This window comes from Hyperolius riggenbachi, chromosome 10 (assembly GCF_040937935.1).
Source record: "Hyperolius riggenbachi isolate aHypRig1 chromosome 10, aHypRig1.pri, whole genome shotgun sequence".
Classification (NCBI taxonomy): domain Eukaryota; kingdom Metazoa; phylum Chordata; class Amphibia; order Anura; family Hyperoliidae; genus Hyperolius; species Hyperolius riggenbachi.
Window position 1 is genome coordinate 92595560 of NC_090655.1, and position 21522 is coordinate 92617081.

At 43.5% G+C, this 21522-nt stretch overlaps 1 long non-coding RNA gene across 2 annotated transcripts in view; it reads right to left on the reverse strand.

Moving 5' to 3' along the window:
• LOC137535644 (uncharacterized) overlaps window positions 1–21522 on the reverse strand; it is a 357455-nt gene that overhangs the window by 308354 nt on the left and 27579 nt on the right. Inside the window, exons 2-3 of one of the 2 annotated variants that reach the window (XR_011024423.1) lie at window positions 20843–20935; window positions 15021–15101 (exon numbers count right to left, since the gene is read on the reverse strand). This is a non-coding gene — a long non-coding RNA (uncharacterized lncRNA). The remainder of the gene's footprint in view (window positions 1–15020; window positions 15102–20842; window positions 20936–21522) is intronic. The other variant, XR_011024422.1, reaches the window with a different exon arrangement.

Genomic DNA, 21522 nt, shown 5'->3' on the forward strand with positions numbered 1-21522 from the left:
TTACTACTAAAAAGTCACATAAAAGTACATCTATGTACTACAGACCACAACACTCAAAATCATGTATTGGCGACTTGTTTTCCAGAAATTTTTTATATGTAAAGTTTGGTCCTCAGTCTCCCAACCTGACAGATTGTTTGCAGTACGTGAGGATAATAAATGGTCTGGAGCACAAATAGACTGTTTATGTGCAAGTGCTTCTTGTGTATCCCATTAATGAAAGACATGGGACAGATTTAGGAAGACGTGTGTAAGGAATGTGTTTATCCATGGCAAACATCTGCGCTTGGAGATGTGTAGAGAGAGTGAAGATTTAGCAATAAATCAAGATAATCAACTTCTGTAGAGGTAAAGGAGGCTTTGTAGTCACTACATGTAGTGATATTCAAACAAAGGGGGTAAAAAAATAAGTTTTTCAGCACTATAGTTCAAAGGTTAGAAATGGTGTATTGCAAATGCCGACAAATTTTGATTCCCAATTAAGACATTTTTTGCATAAGTTTAAGTATACATTTCAGTGGTAGCAATGCAAAAACAAAAAAGGCTCAACTGGTTCTTGGGTGGATATGTTAGATTCATCATAATGATTAATTAACCCTTTCCAATCCTATTCTATGATCATCAACACCCAATCAACCCCCCCACGCCACCAAAACCAATCACTACTTTTTTCCCCCCCAGTGTGCTGGGACATTGATTATAGTGAAGTTGCGGTGGCGACAAGGGTCTATACCTCCTCACTCTAGCGCAAGGCAGTGACCCGGTATCAGGGGGAGGGGGTGGGGCGAGCTCCAGCTCACACTCTGTATCTCCGCCCCATACATGTGCACTAGCATAATATTATTATTATTGTTTAGTATTCATATAGCACCATCTTCCGCAGAGCTGTATAGAGTAGATTGTCTTGTCACTTAAAGTGAACCGGAGATGGTTCACTAGCCCCTATTTATACATGAACACTGTGGCTCCCTTGCCATCCTCTGAACTCTCTGTTCTGGCACTTTGATTCCCGGTAATCCGGTCAGTCGCCACTAGTCGTAGTACTGCGCAGACGCAGAACGCTCCAGGGTATGGGAGAACGGTGGGGGAGTGCGTGCAGCTGAGCCTCGCATGCGCAGAAGCCGACAACTGGTGGCGACTGACCGGATTACCGGGAATCAAAGCGACAGAACAGAGAGTTCAAAGAGGATGGTGAGGAAGCCACAGTGTTCATGGGGCTGGAGGAAGCCCCAGGTAAGTATAAATAAAGTCCAGTGTACCATCTCAGGTACATTTTAACTATCCCTCTAACTATCCCTCTGAAGGGTTCACAATCTAATCCCTACCAAAAATACAGGAAAGATGGTGGACTTAACTTCTAAAAGGATAGACCAAAGTGAAAGTCAAAAATATCTTAGCAAATAATGACAGCGCATTTCGCAGTCAACAATCCGGAAGCAGAGTTAATCTATTAAGTAGGGATGATCGGAACCAGCAAATTCCGTTCCGCCGGAAATCCCGGATTCCGTCAGTGTTAAATTCCGTTGCTATTAAAAATTCCGCCGGATTTGTACGAAATTCCGCGGAATTCCGGATTCCGTCGGAAAAAATCCTCCTCCTCCCGGAGGGAGGAGGATCTCATCTTCCAGGGAATTATAGTATTTCAAAAGCCAGCTTACATACCATGGCTGGGAACCCAGGCTGGGCTGGGGAATTGAACCCAGGTCTCAGTGTGTGGTAGGCAACTGACTTAACCGCTATACCACCAACAACACTACATGCTGAAGCCAGCCTAGCATGTACCATTATGATCAATCCAAAAGAAAAAGTAGCGTGCTTAAGGATTTGTAGCATGTCAAAAGCCAACTCACCGTGGCTGGGAATTGAACCCAGGTCTCAGTGTGTGGTAGGTAACTGACTTAACCGGTATACCCCCAACAACACTACATGCTGAAGCCAGCCTAGTATGTACCATTATGATCAATCCAAGAGAAAAATTAGCTTGCTTAAGGATTTGTAGCCAGGCATGGCCTTGCCTTTTGTATTCAACAGTTGTCCGAAGAGAACCCCAGATAGCCAGGTAGATTCATCTCTCTCTCTCTCTCTCTCTAGTAGGGATGGTCACCGCTTTCTGCGGAATTGTATTTTCCGGAATTTTTAGGCGGACATTCACTACATGCTGAAGCCAGCCTAGCATGTACTATTGTGATATACCCAAGAGAAAAATGAGCTCTCTCTCCCTCTCTCTCTCTAGGACTTGATGCCATTGAACTGAATTTTCAGCTTAAAACCATCAACGGATACCGGCAGAATTTCACAGGCATTTTCGGAATTCCGCCAGATTGAAAAAGCAATTCCGTTACGACCAAACAGAATGGAATGAGCGATTTCCGCCTAAAAAATCCAGAAAATACAATTCCGCGGGAAAGCGGTTACCATCCCTACTAGAGAGAGATGAATCTACCTGGCTATCTGGGGTTCTCTTCGGACAACTGTTGAACACAAAAGCTAAGGCCATGCCTGGCTACAAATCCTTAAAGGACTTACGAGGTGACATGTGACATGATGAGATAGACATGTGTATGTACAGTGCCTAGCACACTAATAACTATGCTGTGTTCCTTTTTTTCTTTCTCTGCCTGAAAAAGCTAAACATCAAGTATGCAAGTGACAGTTTCTGTCTGGGTCGGGACCGGGTCGGACTGGGTCAGACTATAGCGTAACCCTCACTGATAAGTAGTTACAGCCATAAAACATTTTTCTGTCAGTAAATGGCTTTTAAAAACAGAAAAGAGATAAAAAGGGTCAATAATTCCTAGATTTGAGCTCTAGTATACTTCAATGAAGGTGTCATGGAGCAGAAACAATGAAACAGTAAAAACGTAAAAACTAGATTTAAATATAAAATAAAATTGTGGGATATCTAAAAAAGTCATTTTTAGGAGAAGTAGGATAGATATAATTGTTTTTCTCAGAAGTGTATTTTCACCTCGTAAGTCCTTTAAGCAAGCTAATTTTTCTCTTAGATTGATCATAATGGTACATGCTAGGCTGGCTTCAGCATGTAGTGTTGTTGGTGGTATAGCAGTTAAGTCAGTTACCTACCACACATTGAGACCTGGGTTCAATTCCCAGCCCAGCCTGGGTTCAATTCCCAGCCACGGTGAGTTGGCTCTTGACATGCTACAAATCCTTAAGCATGCTACTTTTTCTCTTGGATTGATCATAATGGTACATGCTAGGCTGGCTTCAGCATGTAGTGTTGTTGGTGGTATAGTAGTTAAGTCAGTTGCCTACCACACACTGAGACCTGGGTTCAACTCCCAGTCCACCCTGGGTTCAATTCCCAGCCACGGTGAGTTGGCTTTTGACATGCTACAAGGAGGAGGAGGAGGAGGAGAGAGAGATTTTTTCTTTTAATTCTGGAAAATTCCGCGGAAACAAAAAAAAAATTTCTGTGGAATTCCGTTTTAGAGGTTTAGCAATTCCGTTCCGACCGCCGGAATCGGAATTGACCTAATTCCAACCGGAATTAAGAATTCCGCGGAATCCAGCAAGCATCCCTACTATTAAGAATGGAAAACAAGTGATCCAGCAAAACTATTTTAAAAGTTTTAACAAATTGTCTGTTGATAGGAGGCAGACATGTGCAGCCCTCCTCTAGGGCACATCAGTTTATAGTAAGGATTGCTGAGAGATTAGTGATTGAGGGATTTAGTTACTGCAGTTGCATAGATGCTCATTACAAGAATTTCATTCAGTAAACCTACAATAGCCTGGATTACTTTTTAAATAAAAGTTCTCAGTTGGAGTTCTACACACCACCACCGCATACAACTGCTAATTTGCTATCCTTTCACTAACCCCACTATATTTTGATATGATCCTCCTAAAAAATGTTTTAAAAAGCTCACTCAGGTTTCCTAGATCACGTATGTTCACCAATATTCTCTGTAAGTAAGTCAGTGCTTACTGTGAACGTGTTTCAAACATCCTTTCCCTGTACAAACACGCTCTTTGGCTATCTGCCAATCGACATGTTTTGCTTTATGGCGGGAGGGAGAGTGGCTGCATAATTATGAGTGAGATGTCGGCACCTAGAGGTACATAACCATCGTGGTCAGTCATGGTTTTCTGGCAATGTCAGCCATCTGCTAGCATTAAAGTGACACTCGCATACACACAAGACTCTCAGACGATCGTTTCGAGTCATCAAAGTTGCAAGTGTGTACAGCAGGGGCGTTGCTAGCCCCAAAGATCAGTGGCACGTGCCCTGGATATCCCCCAGGCAGAGTCGGGTGGTACTTCAATGGCGGGCAAGCTGGGAGCTGTGGTGCATCAATCGGGGTTATGCTGACTGCCTATATGTAGGTATGTTGGGTGTTGTGGTGCCATGCTGGGTACTGTGATATCTTTATGGGGGCATGCAGGGAGCTGTGGTTCTTCTGTGGGGGCATGCTGGGAGTTGTGGTGCCTCAATGTGAGGCCTGTGGAAGCATGGGAGGGGGTCCACTGGCAGGTCAGGGAATGCTATGGGGGAATTGCCTGACAACCTGGCAACAGGCCAGCCTGCCTAGCAGAAAGCCAGACCAGCCAACACAGAACTGTCTAGTCAGTGCCGGGTCCCGGATTGATGACGTCATCAAGCCGCGACCCGGACCTGTGCGTCATTTGGAGCGGAGATGCTGGCTGGAAAAGAGGTGGCTACTGCGGCTCATCGCTGGAGCCTGGAAGGTGAGTGATGGGACACCATGCCCAGCCAGCCACAGACAGGATCCGGCCGCCCGACCCCCCCCCAAATGCGCCCCTCCATGCAAATTGCCCTGGTCCTTAACAACAACAACAACAAATAACATTTGTAAAGCGCTTTTCTCCCATGGGACTCAAAGCGCATAAGCATGGCTCCGACCATCGTGGTACAGAGGAAGAATTTTATAAGTCTGGAAATGCCAGGCTAAACAGGTGGCTTTTCAGTCTGGATTTGAATAGCTCCAGGGATGGTGCTGTCTTTACTGGGTGTGGCAGGGAGTTCAAAAGAGTAGGGGCAGCATGACAGAAGGCTCTATCTCCAGATTTTTTGAGGTGCACTCTGGGAGTGACCAAGTTTATAGAACTTGCTGATCTGAGGTTGTGAGAGGTGTGGTGCAGCTTCAGCAGGTCCTTCATGTATCCAGGGCCCAGATTGTGCAGGGATTTGAATGTCAGCAGTCCAATCTTGAAGAGTATCCTCCATTCTACTGGTAGCCAGTGCAGTGAGCGAAGGATCGATGTAATGTGACAGTGGCGAGGCTGGTTTGTTAGCAATCTGGCAGCAGCATTCTGCACTAATTGCAGGCGACGCAGGTCCTTTTTGGGGAGGCCAGCATAAAGGGCATTGCAATAGTCCAGCCGTGATGTGATGAAGGCGTGGACTAGGGTTGGAAGATCCTCTGGGGGAATCAGATGTTTAATCTTTGCAATGTTCTTCAGATGAAAGAAGGAAGATTTAACTACAGATGGAATTTGGTTTCTGAAACTCAATTCCCCATCGATTAGTACGCCAAGGCTGGGCACAAGGTTGGAGCTGTTTATGTCTGAATTCCCATTCCTGATTGGTGTTGCTTTAGGATAGAGCTGTTTTGATGGCGAGTGCTGGCTTTGGACAAACAGGACATCAGTTTTGTCAGCATTCAGTTTCAACCAGTTATCATTCATCCATGCCTGTAGCTCAGCTAAGCAAGGGTTTATTTTTGGGGTAGGGTCTGTTCCACCAGGTTTGAAGGACAGGTATAGCTGTGTGTCATCGGCGTAGCAGTGGTACATCAGGCCATGTCGTTGGATAAGTGTACTGAGTGGCAACATGTAGATTGCAAACAGCAGAGGGGATAGGATTGATCCTTGTGGCACTCCGAATTGTAGAAGTGCAGGTTTGGACATTATAGGACCTAGGGGTACTCTCTGTGTTCTGTCAGTCAGGAATGATCTGAACCACTGGAGGACTGATCCACTGATGCCACAGTACTCCTGCAGTCTGTTAAGCAGGATTTCATGGTCAACTGTATCAAAAGCTGCTGAGAGATCCAACAGGATTAGGATGGAGCATTCCCCTCTGTCCCTTGCCATGAGCAGATCGTTGCAGACTTGCATGAGGGCTGTTTCACAGCTGTGGTGTTTCTTAAAGCCAGATTGTAGAGGGTCCAGGATGTTGTTTACTGACAGCCTGGTTTCAAGTTGCAGATAGACAGCCTTTTCAATAACTTTACCTAAGAAGGTAACGTTAACCAGGTAACCAGTTAACAAGGTAACCAGGCTGTTTTGATTATTTTATTTTATTTTATTTTGCTCTCAAAAATAGTTGATTTTCAGGCAGTGACAGCTTTTGTCTTGTCAGTACCTTGTTGGGAATATAGTAAACCTTACTGATATGCAAATTACAGCCATAAAGGTTTTCCTGTCAAATACACCTTCTGAAAGCAGAGGAGAGATAGAAGCTGCTCCAGACCTTGTCTCTGGTCCTTAAGGGGGCTTAGGCGGCCGGTCCTGAAGTGGTTAAGTGACACTGCCTATTTATTTACTGTATGTGATATGCTGCATTTTTTTTTTTATTAATGGAGAGGGGGCTTCATCCAACATTTTGCTGGGCAAGCCTACTTAGACCGCTGTTAAGTTCATGTAAATTTGGCTCCACCCATGACCACACCCACATTCTGATGTGTGTGACACTAGTGACCAAAACCATTTTCTGGCTGGATTGCCCCCTGGTGTACAGAACCAATTTACCAATCCTTATCCTCTCTAAAAGATCAGATCTCTCTATCTCTGAGGCTTGAGTTATACCAAGGCGATTAAATATTTGAAACTTGAATTCAAGACATTCGATTTGAAATGAGGCAGTTACATATATTGACCTCAAGTGATTAAAATCATCCAGGTAGCCCCACTCTAAAGGTGGCCATACACTGAGCAATTTGGTGGGCGATCAACCATCCGATTCAATAATTCTTGAATTGAAAATTGGTGCTGAAACAGGCCGATTTTGGGCCAAAATTGGTTAAATGTATAGATTGGACATGCTGTGAAATCGTGACGTGATTGATTGTATGTGCAGTGATAATGGGGCATGCAATATTGCGGGCAACTAAACCCCTGGCCGCTGTCCCTCCCAAATGTTATAGGTGCCCCCTCGGCTCCCATGCATTAAAACACTTTACCTGTACCCTGGTGTCTGCAGAGTGTAGGCTGTACTTTCACATTCGGGTCCCATGCGACTACGGGCAAATGGCTCAAATGACCGCGCGAGTATGTTGAGGCATCTATTACCAGCAGATTTGATTGCAGTGATACACACTGCTGGGAATTAATGGGAAAATCGAGGAGCATATGGCCACCTTAACCCTGTACCGTGCCAATTACTATCTAACCCTTACAATTAAGGCTAACCAATACTGTTGTTTGCTTCAGCTGCAGCATTCAGGCTAGGAGCACACAAGGCAGTGCAGAAAACCATGGGTTTCTGCATTTTGCTTTTTTTTTTTTTTTTTTTTTTTTTTTTTAATAGTTTCACTCCTTCAATGGAATAAAATACAGAATATTTATTTCATGAAAAAATAAATCAAAAACGCATGTAAAAAAACGCACCTCCTCTGCATCTCCATTGAAATACACTATGTGCATTTCGCATTCGTTATAAGTAATATACAGCAAGTTGTGCATTAAGAAAATGCAGATATAGGCGCTTTTTTATGCAGCCCATAGACTTTCATTATAGGCAAAACCGCAAGCATGTTCCATAACCCTAGCGATTCTGCCTAGTGTGTTCCTAGAGTCAATATTTGCCTATAACTCTATTATCCGGCACCCAAACCTTCACCTGTAAACAGATATGGTTTTGTACTGGTAAAGTGTGCCAAATCTTACAGGTTTTTTATTCAGAAAAAAAAAAAATCACAAAAAAACTAACGATAGAATTGCTGGTTTAAACTTAAAGCTTAGAGCTGAACTCAGAACGTCCCCTCTGCTCTAAAAGATATGCAACAGCACAATAACCTTTAAACAAAAAAATATCTTTGTTACAGCTGATACAAACCCTACAGTAGATCTGCACCGTTTCTACTTCCTGATTCATGGAAGCAGACATATTGTTAACATCCTGTGTTTTCAAAATGAGCTTATCTGCCATCTCTGCCATGGCAGCCATGTGACACAGGGGAGAGATCAAATTAAAACTTGTGATTAGACACAAATGAGGGGGAATTAAACAGGCCAAACTCTCTCAATACATACAGGGTGCGTTTCTCTATGGTTTCCTTCTGTCCTGTGCAAGAGTTCAGGTCCACTTTAAAATGTACTCGAGTCGATATGTGACGTGATGAAATAAACATGTATGTACAGTGAAAAAATATTAATAACCAGGCTGTTTTGATTTTTTTATTTTGCTGCCAAAAATAGTTGATTTTCAGGCAGTGACAGCTTTTGTCTTGTCAGTACCTTGTTGGGAATATAGTAAACCTTACTGATATGCAAATTACAGCCATAACGGTTTTCCTGTCAAATACAACTTCTGAAAGCAGAGGAGAGATAGAAAAAGGTCAATAGTTCATGTATTTTAACTCGGTAACACTTAATAGACTGCCATTAAGCAAAGATAATAAATCATTTAAACTAGTTTGTAAATGTCTAAATATAAAATAAAACCATGGGATATCTAAAAAAAAAGTGGTCATTTTTAGGAGTAGGAGGATAAATACAATTGTTTATCACATCAGTTTATTTTATTTAGATTAGATGTTTGTTTCTTTCATCCAATGGATCTGTGAAAATCCAGTATGAAGCATTGTGGTATATGTCCGTGATACAAGGACACAACAATAACTGCTAGGTTTTTCTGTACACACTGTACATCACATGTTAAACACCTATGTGCAGTCCAAGCACTGATTCATTAAAATTCTATTTCTATTTAATACAAAAGGATGTTTTCTAACAAGACATAAATCAGATAATTATATCAGCCAATCACATGAGGTCACTGAACTATATCAGATCAAAACATGTTACTAAGTGATCAGATAACTGAACAAATATAGCGCATGCAGAATGACATAATAGATCAGATAAAGAAGGATTTTGCTTACATTCAATCTGCAGTGTTCAGTGTGTACACATTCATACTATATGGAGTATATAATGTACTTGACCCAATGCCAAGCACTGTGCTCTCATCCACCCCTGTACTTTCCAATAAATCCCTTTCACGTCCTTCAATGGACTTTACTTTTTCCCTTGTAATTGGTCCTTTTTCTAAACCGCAAGAGACCTTAATTGATTCAGTGTAACCCAAGTCTAATGATAACTGATGAGCATGTGCTAGGAATCAATTTACATGGATCTGTTAGTTCTGCCTGATATGGGAGACCTGATTTCTATCTGCCTTGCTTTTTCCATGATTTCTTCTTCTCCTGGGGGTTGTGCAGCACATCAGGGCAGTTATTTGCCAGCTAAGAGTATTTATGTTCACCGCAGGACCAGGAAATCACACGTGAATGTCAGCCTCAAAAACAACTCACCATAGATGATTCAAAAAAACTTTAATTAAAACTAAGATTAAGACAAAACAAACAAAGACAAAGAACATTTATATTGTGCTTTTCCCCTGGTGGACTGAAAGTGCCAGAGCTGCAGCCATTAGGACACGCTCTATAGGCAGTAGCAGGGTTAGGGAGTCTTGCCCAAGGTCTCCTACTGAATAGGTGCTGACTTACTGAACAGGAAAAGCCAAGATTCAGCCCAGGTCTCCTGTGTCAGAGGCTGAGCCTTTAACCAGTATAAGGGTGAATCCACTCTATGCACAATGCTGTGTTAATGCATGTGATCGCACTGCCTATGAAATGGTTTGGGCATCTTCACATCTCTGTGTTGTAACAGATCATGTTATCCTAACAAATTTTTACAGCGAGTTTCTGGTCAAGAGATGTGATAAAGCGCATTTTACAAAGCTAATCTTCATGCTATAAAACGTGTGTGTGTAGCAACATGCATCGTGCAATGTACATAGTGTGAGCTTGGTTCACATCGGTCATTTTGGAATGGATCCCTTCAATCTGTTCTGACAAATGGAACGCAACTTTGGATCCTGCATGATAATTACACACCAGCCAGATGAATGGGAGGCTGACAGAATCAATGCTAGCCTACAACAATGGCTAGGCCGGTATCCACAACTATCTCCTATCTGGTATGCCTGTAATGCCTTCGTATTTACATTAAATCCTAGCAAGCATAGTTGGTGCTCCTTCTTTCTTTATTACAACTACGAGAATGGATGGGGTCTGTTCTCACTAGGCTGCTCGTCACGCATGTTTTGATAAATACTCCATCATCGAATCGAGACCTTCACCAATGCTGCCAATTTGCCAAAAACCATTTGGGTGTCTGCACGGAAGAAACGCCGGTATACAGATCGCAGAGGTCCGTAGGGCTCTCATTGACTTGCAGGGTAGTTAAATGCAGTAATAATGTATAAGTAGCACCAGAACATGCATTACTTTTAGTATTTAAAGAGGAACTTTAGAGAAAAGGGGGGGGGGGGGGATGAATCAATACATTGCAAAGTGAGTAGTGAAAAAAACAGAAGAGAGATCATGAAATGATTGATATTCGCCATGTAATTTGTTCATATTGTTTGATCTACAACCAGCCTGCAGGGGCGTAGCAATAGGGGGTGCAGAGGTAGCGACCGCATCGGGGCCCTTGGGCCAGAGGGGCCCCGAAGGGCCCTCCCTAAACTACAGTATTAGCTCTCTTTTGGTCCTGTGCTTATAATTATCACTTCTATAGATACTTTGATTAGTGGTAATCATTAACAAGCTGTTCCCCATCCCCTTCTTGCACCTCTGACACTGTAGTTGCCATTGGCTGGTTTTGGTGCGCCGTATCATTTGTTGAGCATAGAGTGCTTGGGGGCCCCCATTGTAAAACTTGCATCGGGGCCCACAGCTCCTTAGTTACGCCACTGCCAGCCTGTACATAATCATCTTTACTACTGGAAGGCATGAAAAAACAAAACAAAACAAAAAAACATCCCCCCTAATAACGCAATAGGCTAAACGGTTGTTGATTTATTTATTTTTTAATAGATATACATATGCACAGAGGGAGATACTGGTATTGGCATTTGGAAACAGCTGTCATTTCCCACAATACAACCTAAACATGGTTAGAGAACTGAAGAGGGAATGTGGCTACACATGTTATGGGGGCTGCACGTGTTTTCCGGGTATAGGGGTTGATTCACTAAACGGCGTTATTTTATTAACGGCCGTAACTTTTCTGTGCGTGTAATGCGTTACGCAATATGGGGGCAGAAAATGTATGTCCGCAAAAAAACACACTACACACTAATGCAGTTTAGCAAATCAACCCCATACGTAGCTGCTCATCTTATGGAATGGACAGCCACACATGTTTTAGAGGAAATGGGGCCCACATGTGTTATGGGGGAAGTGGCTGCATTTGTTATTGAGGGCGGCTGTGCAGATTATGGGAGGGGAGTGGATGGCTACATACATGTTTGAAGAGAAGGGGGCTGCACATGTTATAGGGGGTGAGGTATACACATTTATGGGATTATGGTGACGGGGAAAGGTTGCCTTAGATGAGATGATATGAAGGCGTTAGAGATGGGAATGATGATCACACCTGTAATGGGGCAGAATCAGAGGTGTAACTAGAGGGAAGCATCCCCTGCAATCAGGGGGGTGGAGCTGTTTTGAGGCCCCAATTACTTCCCATCCTCTGATACAGGGGACTATACTTCAGACCAGGTGTTTTTGTGGCTACACTTGTTATATGTGTGAAGATCATGATGGCCGCACTTGTTTTATGACCCTTGTGAGATGGGCCCCAAGGTTGGGAAGGGCACCAAGGGGAGGCAAGGGAAGGGGTGTGAACACTGGGGGAGGGGGGGGCCTGAATTGTAGTAACACCACTGGACAGAATGACCCCTGGAGGATGAGTCCTGTGGCACATATTGTTGCCAAAGGGAAAGGGTGTCATGTAAAGAGTGGCCCATCAGACTTTGACTTGGGAAAGGGGAGTATGATTTCAATATATCAGGCTCGACTACATGGGTTGCACTTTAATCAACAAAAGTGACATTTCCCTTTAACTGCTTCTGTGGTTATCCTTAAAAAAAGAGTAGCTGTTGGTGGGATGTGAAGACAGCTGTGGGAACCCAACCAAAACCCATTGTGCCCCAGCAATGCTTTGATCCCCAGCATGTTCTGCAAAATGTAAGGGACACAATACAATGACAAGTGTGTTGCGCAACGCTTGTGAGCAGCCCGATGTCGCAACACAGTTGTTTCTGTTCTTTTTATTTACACTTGTGTTTTGACAAAGCGTAATATAAATCAGAGGTAGTATAAATCTCCCATGTGTGAGGAATAAAGAAGCATGCACTTAGCCCACATCATAGGCTTCTTTCAACTTCGGAGCTCAGCAGCCGGCCGATGGATGGGATGTGGCACGCTCGCCGACAAATCATTAGCATGTGATTCTAGCACTCCACTCTGGATGTGGGGAACATTAGGCAAATGTGCTGCCTGTATGCAATGCGCGGCCTCCACTAAAAAGAGGAAGTCAGTCTAAAAATACACTCCTTTCACGTTACACCAGCATCATGCGTTTAACATTAGAGAATCTTGAGTTCCTTACACACATTTGTTTCTTTTTTACTCAGCTCACCTCAGTACACGTCTCTAGTGTTCTGTTCCGTGTCCTCAGATATACGTGGGGCAATGATGAGACTTATTAGTGCTGATTTATGCTACTCTATATCAGCACTGTTCTTAAAGGAGATAACAGAGGCAGCGGGGCTGAATAAAAGTTTTTCCCTTATATGCTGCATAAAATATCTGGGATGCATCGTCAGGGAAGGTGGCTGGTGAGCCCCTTGACACCCCCTAGGCCCCTGCTTAGGTTGCCTGGTGGATGATCCTGCTCTGTGTGGCCCACACATAAAAGCCACTCCATGTCTGCGGTAGTTTATACTGAATTGTGGTCGTAGTCTTCCACCACCTACTAGAATGAGACTTTACAACTTGCCTGGAGAACCTTCCAGTTAATAAGATGGAAGGCAGAGGGGGCCCAAAGACGTGAGTCTGAGGGCCCTCCCTGGTCTTATTCCAGCTCTGATCAAACTGCCATCTGGACATCCCAACCTTAAAACACATGCAAAACAATGTAGTTACAATACTTGGAAAATCTGCTTCTTGCATGCCTTCCAGATTGCCAAAAAGGTCATAAAACATGCTTAAAAGACTACATCCCTTTAACGCAGGCTGGTTTATATAAAAGAGCTATAAACGTTTATAGAGATAATATAACATCATCAGAGAAAAAGGTATTTGTGATAAAGCTGGAGGTTAATGGGGAGGGGGGGGGGGGGGGGATATTTTCTGGAGCACAGCAGGCTTCCTGTAATATCAAAGGACAGAGTTGTGAGCTGCTCCTCATCCTGAACTGACTGCTAACACAGTATAGGTATACATTTGAAATCTAGTAAATCTTAATAGAATGTAAAATTACTGACTTAAAAAATAAAAAAATGTTTTAAAGACTTAAGGCCCGTTTCTACTAAGTGCAAATTCGCATTGCGAAAATTCATATTATTACTGAAAGGAATCCAATTTCAATGGACTATTGAGTGCATATTTTTTAATTTTCATATCAAATTTGAAAAAAAAAAAAAAAATCACACAGCATTCAGCTGATTTTCTTGGCTACCTCTCACTGCATAATATACCAGGGGTGTCAAACTCAAATAAAAAAAGTGGACCGGAATTGAACACTGGGACAAGTCGTGGGTAAACCTCAATGTCTAGGGGCCACCTCACTCCCTTATTAAAAGTTCCCTGGTGTCTGACGTCCCTTCTCCCTCACCTATACCAGTTCCCTATTGTCTACTGGCCCTACTCCATCCCTTATACAGTTCCCTGGTGTCAAGTGGTCCCCCACCCACCCACACACAGTTCCCTGGTATCTAGTATCCCCCAAGCCCTAAACAGTTTACTGGTGTCTAGTGCTTTCCCCCTCACTGCCCGATAGTAATCTAGGGCTTCACCCCCAATATAGCTTCCCTGGTGTCTAGCGGTCCTCATTACACCCCTAAACAGTTCCTTAATGTCTAGTACAACACACACCTAAACAATTCCCTGGTGCCTATGACCTCCTTCCATCCGCTGTACAGTTACCTGGGCAAATATGCAATTTTCTCCTGAGTTATCTCCTAGGAGATAATTTTCATCTTCTCTTAAAAATAACTTTTAAGCATTTTACAATTGAAAAAGTACTATCAAAATTATTTTGAACAATTAACACAGCTTTTAAAATGGAATTACAGGCCTGTGTTCTTAAGGCAGCCATACACTGGTCGATTGCCACCAGATCGACCTGCAGATAGATCCCTCTGTGCTCTAATCTGACCAAAGAGGAATCTATTGGCTGCCTACACTGAAAACAGATTTTGAATCGATTTCTCTATCTGTGGAGCTGCCGCCACCCCCTGCATACATTACCTGATCTGTGCGGAGCGAGCAAGTCCCACGGTCTCCGCTGTCTCTTCTCCGCTCTGGGCTCCAGCTTCACTTTACTTCCTGTTGTGGGAAGTTTAAACAGAAGAGGGCGCTCTACTGTTTAACTTTCCCCCAACAGGAAGTAAGTGAAGCCAGCCGGAGCCCAGCACGGAGAAGAGACAGCAGGGACACGCGCCGGTGGAACAGGTAATGTATTGCCTCTAGCGTCGGTCGTCGGACATTCGAACGCCGCTATTGATACACTCCCGACCCGCCGGCGATCGAGTGAAATTTTCCCTGCAGACAGATCAACGGGATCGATCGATTTCAGACAGAGATTGGTCGATCGGTCAGCGTCTGCATAACGATTTCACAGCAGATTTGATCACAGTGATCGAATCTGCTGTCTATCGACGGGAAATCGAGTAAGTGTATGGGCACCTTTAGAGGTTAAGCACACAAAAACAAAATCCTCTTTTTAAGACTTGCCTGAAGTGATTAATATGTGTCCTTTCATTGTCCTGTCCACTGAATCTTCACCACCACCAGTGCTGCGCTCAGCTCTTCCCACTGTGAGGGAAACAAGAAAATATTTTATTTCCTCACAACACAACTGCCTCTGAGCATTCTATGATGCAGCCACAGATTATTATTATTGTTTTATAAAGCAACAACATATTCCATTGTGATTGCGCTGTACGGCCAATTCCAAAACATAAAAGGATGTGAGATAATAGACCTGATGCAATTCACTTTTTCTCTTAAGTTTTCTCCTAGAAGATCATTTTATATTCTTCTGTTTAAAATAACTTTTGCACTTTAAAATTGAAAAAGTACCAAAAAGTCAAGTACTGCCAGAATTATTCGGAGTATTTTCTTGCTTGCTGGTGGCTTAAAGGATACCCGAAGTAACATGTGACTTCATGAGATAGACATGTGTATGTACAGTGCCTAGCACACAAATAATTATGCTGTGCTCTTTTTTTTTCCTTTCTCTGTCTGAAAGAGTTAATATCAGGTATGTAAGTGGCTGACTCAGTCCTGACAGGAAATGACTACAGTGTGACCCTCACTGATAAGAAATTCCAACTATAAAACACTTTCCTAGTAGAAAATGGCTTCTGAGAGCAAGGAAGAGATAAAAAAGGGAATTTCTTATCAGTGATGGTCACAATGTAGTCACTTCCTGTCTGAGTCAGGACTGAGTCAGCCACTTACATACCTGATATTTAACTCTTTCAGACAGAGAAAGAAAAAAAGGAACACAGCATAGTTATTTGTGTGCCAGGCACTGTACATACACATGTCTATCTCATTATGTCACATGTCACTTTAGGTATCCTTTAAAAGGCATTTTATTTATAACCTGAAAATATCACTTACCGCTATGTCTTATGAGAAAAGTTAAGATAAAAAGTGAATTGGATCAGCCCAAATGGCTGCTACCAGCATTAACTGTACTGTGAAACAGAAAGGGATCTTTTACATATATGGCATTACCTTGAGACTATAAGACCGGTAGGACAACTGTGGGCAATGAGAAATTGGGAGACAAGTAGTGTTGGGCGAACACCTGGATGTTCGGGTTCGGGCCGAACAGGCCGAACATGGGCCAGATGTTCGGCATGTTCGGCCCGAACGCCGAACTCAATGGAAGTCAATGGGACCCCCGAACATGCCCATTTTGGGGGCCCTATGGGGTCGCAGGCATAAGGGGGGAGCATGCCCCGATCGCGGGAGGGGGGGGGTCGGAAATTCCCCCCACCCCCTCCGCTAGCGCTCCCCCCTCTGCCCGCTTCCCCATAAAAATTTTTTAAGGCAAGTTAAATAGTACTTGGTGGCTGGCCTGGCACTGGCAGTGGAGTGAGGAGGAGGAGGAGTCCGAGTAGCAGAGTGACGCGTTGAGGCCGGGCAGCGGGCGGTTCAGCGGTAGTACCCTTGTGGTACTTCCGCCCTTTCTCTGACCGCACGTCCTCTGCATACGAGGGTACGCGTCACGCGTACCCTCGTATGCGTCATCACGTAGAGGACGTGAGGTCAGAGAAAGGGCGGAAGTACCACAAGGGTACTACCGCTGAACCGCCCGCTGCCCGGCCTCAACGCGTCACTCTGCTACTCGGACTCCTCCTCCTCCTCACTCCACTGCCAGTGCCAGGCCAGCCACCAAGTACTATTTAGCTTGCCTTAAACTTTTTTTTATGGGGAAGCGGGCAGAGGGGGGAGCGCTAGCGGAGGGGGTGGGGGGAATTTCCGACCCCCCCCCCCCCCGCAATCGGGGCATGCTCCCCTGTTATGCCTGCGACCCCATAGGGGGGCCGTATTGCGGCATGTTCGGGCGAACAGGGCCCTGTTCGGCCAAGTTCGGCGGCCATTCAGTAGTTCGGGGCGAACTCGAACTTAAAAGGCCGAACACCATCAGGTGTTCGGCCGAACTCGAACATCACCCGAACAGGGTGATGTTCTGCAGAACCCGAACAGTGGTGAACACTGTTCGCCCAACACTAGAGACAAGGTCTCTGTCTCAATACCAGACTATAATTGTACTCTAAATTACCAATTCATTTGTTTAAAAAACGAAGGACCTGATTCATGAGGAGGAGGGCTCTCTGAGGAGATGTACTAGTCCAAAATCTGTCAGTAAAATATTCAGAGTTGTCAGGTTATTAATACCTACAGTAAGGAAGAAAGTAATTTACAGTACATTTGACTTTGGGACAAATAGCAATCTTATCTGTTTGTTTACACGTGTATTTGTATGTATATTTTACAGTTCTTGTGCTAGTGCTTCTTTAACATTAGGGGAAGGTTGTGTTTAGGTATCAGGAAGGGGTTCATGGTTAGGCATCAGAAGGTGTTAATGTTGTAGGGAGAGGTTAGGATTAGGTGTCAGATAAGCGGTGGCATTTAAGCTGAACAAAAAGTAGGGAGAAGAGCAAGGGATGTCCCCAGAACTAGTTGAGCAGAAGCTTTCTGCTTATGCATCTTTAAAGGGAACCTTAACTCTAGAAAAAATGAGTTTCGCTTATCTGGGGCATCTACCAGCCCCCTGCAGCCATCCTGTGCTCTCACAGTCACTCATGGCTCCTCCGGTCCCCCGCCACCAGCTAGTTTCTTTTTTGCCAACTCGGAGTCGGCGGGCCACCATGCGTAACTTTGCACGCATTCCCGCTGGTGCAGGAAGCTCTCTCGGACATTAACGCATACATTTTTACACGTTACTGGTGCAACGCGCACATTTTTATGCATTGCATCTGCAACGCTTAAAAATGTACGTGTTAATGTCCACGATAGCTTCCTGCATCAGCGGGAATGCGTGCAAAGGTACGCGTGGCGGCCGGCCGACTCTGAGTCGACAAAAATGAAACTAGCTGGCGGCGGGGGACTGGAGGAGCCATGAGTGACTGCGAGGGCACAGGATGGCTGCAGGGGGCTAGTAGATGCCCCAGGTAATTAAAACTCTTTGTTTTTTTTGTTTTTTAGAGTTAAGGTTCCCTTTAAGGGAGATACCACAACACTTCACCCAGTATACTAACATTATATATGGGCGTGTAAAACAAGAGACAGCACTGACATGGATAACACACTTTAAGGCTGGGAGCACACTTTGTGCGAAAACCATGAGTTTTCTGCCACGTGCGTCCCTGCATATTTTTGTGCGTTTCCATTTTGCGTTTTTCATAATCGTATTTATCGAGTGAAAAAATATATGACCAAATCTTAACATGCGATTTTAAACTTCAATAGGATAACATTGCATGCAGATCGCATGCATTTTTGAATCTTTGAATAACATTGCAGGCATAACGCATGTGATTTGCATAAAGTATGCGGGGAGAAGAAACCTGCTGCGCAATTTTAAAACACGCACAAAATTGCATCGGAAAATGCAGCATGCGATATATATATATATATATATATATATATATATATATATATATATATATATATAGTCCACTTTATCTGATGTTAAATTTAGTTGAAAGATTAGAGGGGGTTTTTTTGTGATAGGGGGGGGGAGATGAGGGCAGAGAATATTTATCACACCGTTTTATGTGTTCTTTTAATCTCCATAGCAGGGGGCTGTAATTGGAAATGGAGTGTTTCTAATGGCTAAAGCTAGTAAGTACGTTATATAAATACACAGCCTCTTTGGAAGTGGTGGGTGAAGAGGGCTCTCTCGCATGAGCCCATTAGTCCTCAGACAGTTGTGTGCACTCTGTGGCCTCATTAGCTGCCTTACAGAACAATGCTAGTAATATACAGTGTTAGAATTTCTGGCTAGCTAAGATATAAAGTTACAGCCAGTAGATAGCTCTGGATTCTATACAGCTGGCACTAGAGACATTATCGCTGGGAGACAGAGAATGAAGGAATCACTTCCTTCACCTCCCAGACAGACTTCTTAAGGTGGCCATTAATGATACAATCCTTTTCATCCAATTTTACCAAATCTATGTAGTATAAGGGTAAATGAGTGAATATATTGAATGGATAATTTGGGCAGTTCCCTTATATTACATAGAAATGGTAAGATTGGATGAAAAAGATTGGATCATTAGTGACCACCATTACTGAAGGCAGAGCCGACTCAAGACAATTCTACTTAGAGGCTACAATAACTAGCATGCAGAAAGAAAAAACGAAGAAAACTGTATTGAAACCATCATTTCTTTATGACTAGTTGTATGGAACTTTGAGTTCCTGCACAGACACTCGTTTTCTCTTTTACATGTTTAATGTTACACATCACATTCATTTTCAAGATAGTAAAAAAATGAGTGCAATACCCATTTTGCTTAGAGTGGAACTAAACTCAGAACTTTCTGTTTGCTCTAAATGATAAGCTACAGCATGCTAACCTTTATGGGAAAAGATTTCATTAAATGTATGGAAATCCTAAAAACAGCAACCGAGGTTTAAGTTTTGCAGGAGGCACTGAAAGGGTTACGCCTCAGTGTTTGCCATATGGAGAGCTCTCCTGCAGTCTATTCAGAGCTGCTAATAAGACAGTTTGATCTGGCTAAACAAAACACAGCAACTATATGTTAAACAATGACTTTTGTGCAAGAGTTTGGGTCCGCTTTTAAGGCTGGTGCACACCAAGAGTGCTTCTGAGCACTTTTTAAAACGCTAGCGCTTTGTAAAAGTGCTTTGGTAATGTATTTGTATTTGGGATGGATCACACCAGAGCGATGTGATTTTTTTTGCACTTTGTAGGCGATTCAGCCTCAATATTAGGTATAGGAAAAGTGGAAAAATCGTTTTATAAACCGCTAGAACAGAGCGATTGTTCAAGCGGGTTTTTTTTTGGGGGGGGGGGGGGTTTACAAAAGCAGTTCACTTCCAGCTCAGTAAAAAGTAAAAATTGCTACACCAACAATCGCTAGGCATACCTAGAAAATTGCTATGCACGTGCCTGAAATCATTTTGAAAACTGCTCCAAAAAACACTAGGCGTTTGCGATTATGCTAGTGTTTTTTGGTGTGCACTGGCCCTCAGAAAGAAAAGGATTATTGTTTCAGTGCACTTTTTTTTCAGTTCCCAGCTACCAATAATTTTCTAGAGCTAACAAAACAAATTTAAACCACCTTTGATTGGAGCCATGGCCTAAGAACGTTACCTGGTGTTACCATTATTATTGATTCATGGATGGCTAGGAACAACGTGCATGAATATACAGTATGTGTGCATTTGGAAAGGTGAACCTATCCTAAATGGTAGGACTTCATAGGTAAATAAATCTGAGTGACCACCCTGGTGACGAGAACCAAAGCTACTGATATGCATATAGCTGTAGCAAGTTGATCCAGTACTTGGCTTATTACTTCCTCTACCGGTTTAAGAAACATTCCATTACTCTTTCTGATGTTGTACTGGATATGAGGAGGAAAAATGCACAACGCCTTGGGCTCCTTCTGTCCTTCTGAAGCCTGGAATGGCTATAGTTGTGTGTGATCTAGGAGACAGACGATTGCCTCCAGGGTCCAGCTCAGTCTGTTGGCCTATTAACCTATTTAAGCTGCCTTACTTAGGGGATATCCAATGGGCTACTGGTGCTGCTTAGTCAGTATATATTTGCATGGCCCTTGCAGCTCAGAAAGTGGCTTATTTTTTCAAACCGAAGAAAAGCAGACTTCAACGACAAATCATTTTCTCCCTTTTAATCTCCTATATTACAGCAGAAAAATGAAGCTGACAGTTTTACTGACTGCGATGAACAATAACAGTTCTTCCTTCACAAATGTGATAAATAAGGCCTGATATGGATTTAATACATCCTCGGGGAAGTGGTTAGAAAGACTGCAATGTACCTTGAGAAATTACAGGTTCCAGAGCAGTTCTGGCGTGAGATATCTTGACGGGAAACACTTCCAAGCCAATGTTCTGCCTTCTACTGGAGAACACTGGAAAACACAACAGCCTACATGGAATTTGCGGTTACATTTGGGTTGATGCACAAAGTGCCGGTAATATTGCTGTGTGCAGGCAGCCCATGGCAATATTACCGTTACTACCACCAGCAGTGCCCAGCTGGTTACCCTGTTAGCATGAACTGCGGTACACGATGACTGTGAGCGTTACTATGGCAACGCCAGTTCTAACGCACATTCCCGAAACAACACTCGCGTTAATCAAGTACCATGGGCCATGCTAATAGCATGACCTGCGGCACACTGCTGGTGTAATAACGGTAATATTGCAGTGCGCAGCTTGCACACAGCAATATTACGGGCGCATAGCGCATCATCTTCAGTCTCTACAAAATAGGTGCAAAGGGCCTCATCGACTTTTAGTAATTTCCACAGATCTCCAGGCATACGTAGTCATCTCCAGGCATACGTAATCTAGGAATCTTGAACTGGAGCAATTAAAAATAGTTTACTACTGGTCAGGATTTGACACCCAGTTATCATATAAGGTCATAGTAAAGGATTGCTGAGAGGTTTGTGGTTATGTGCCTTGCATGCCCATGTGGCATCCACAACAAGAT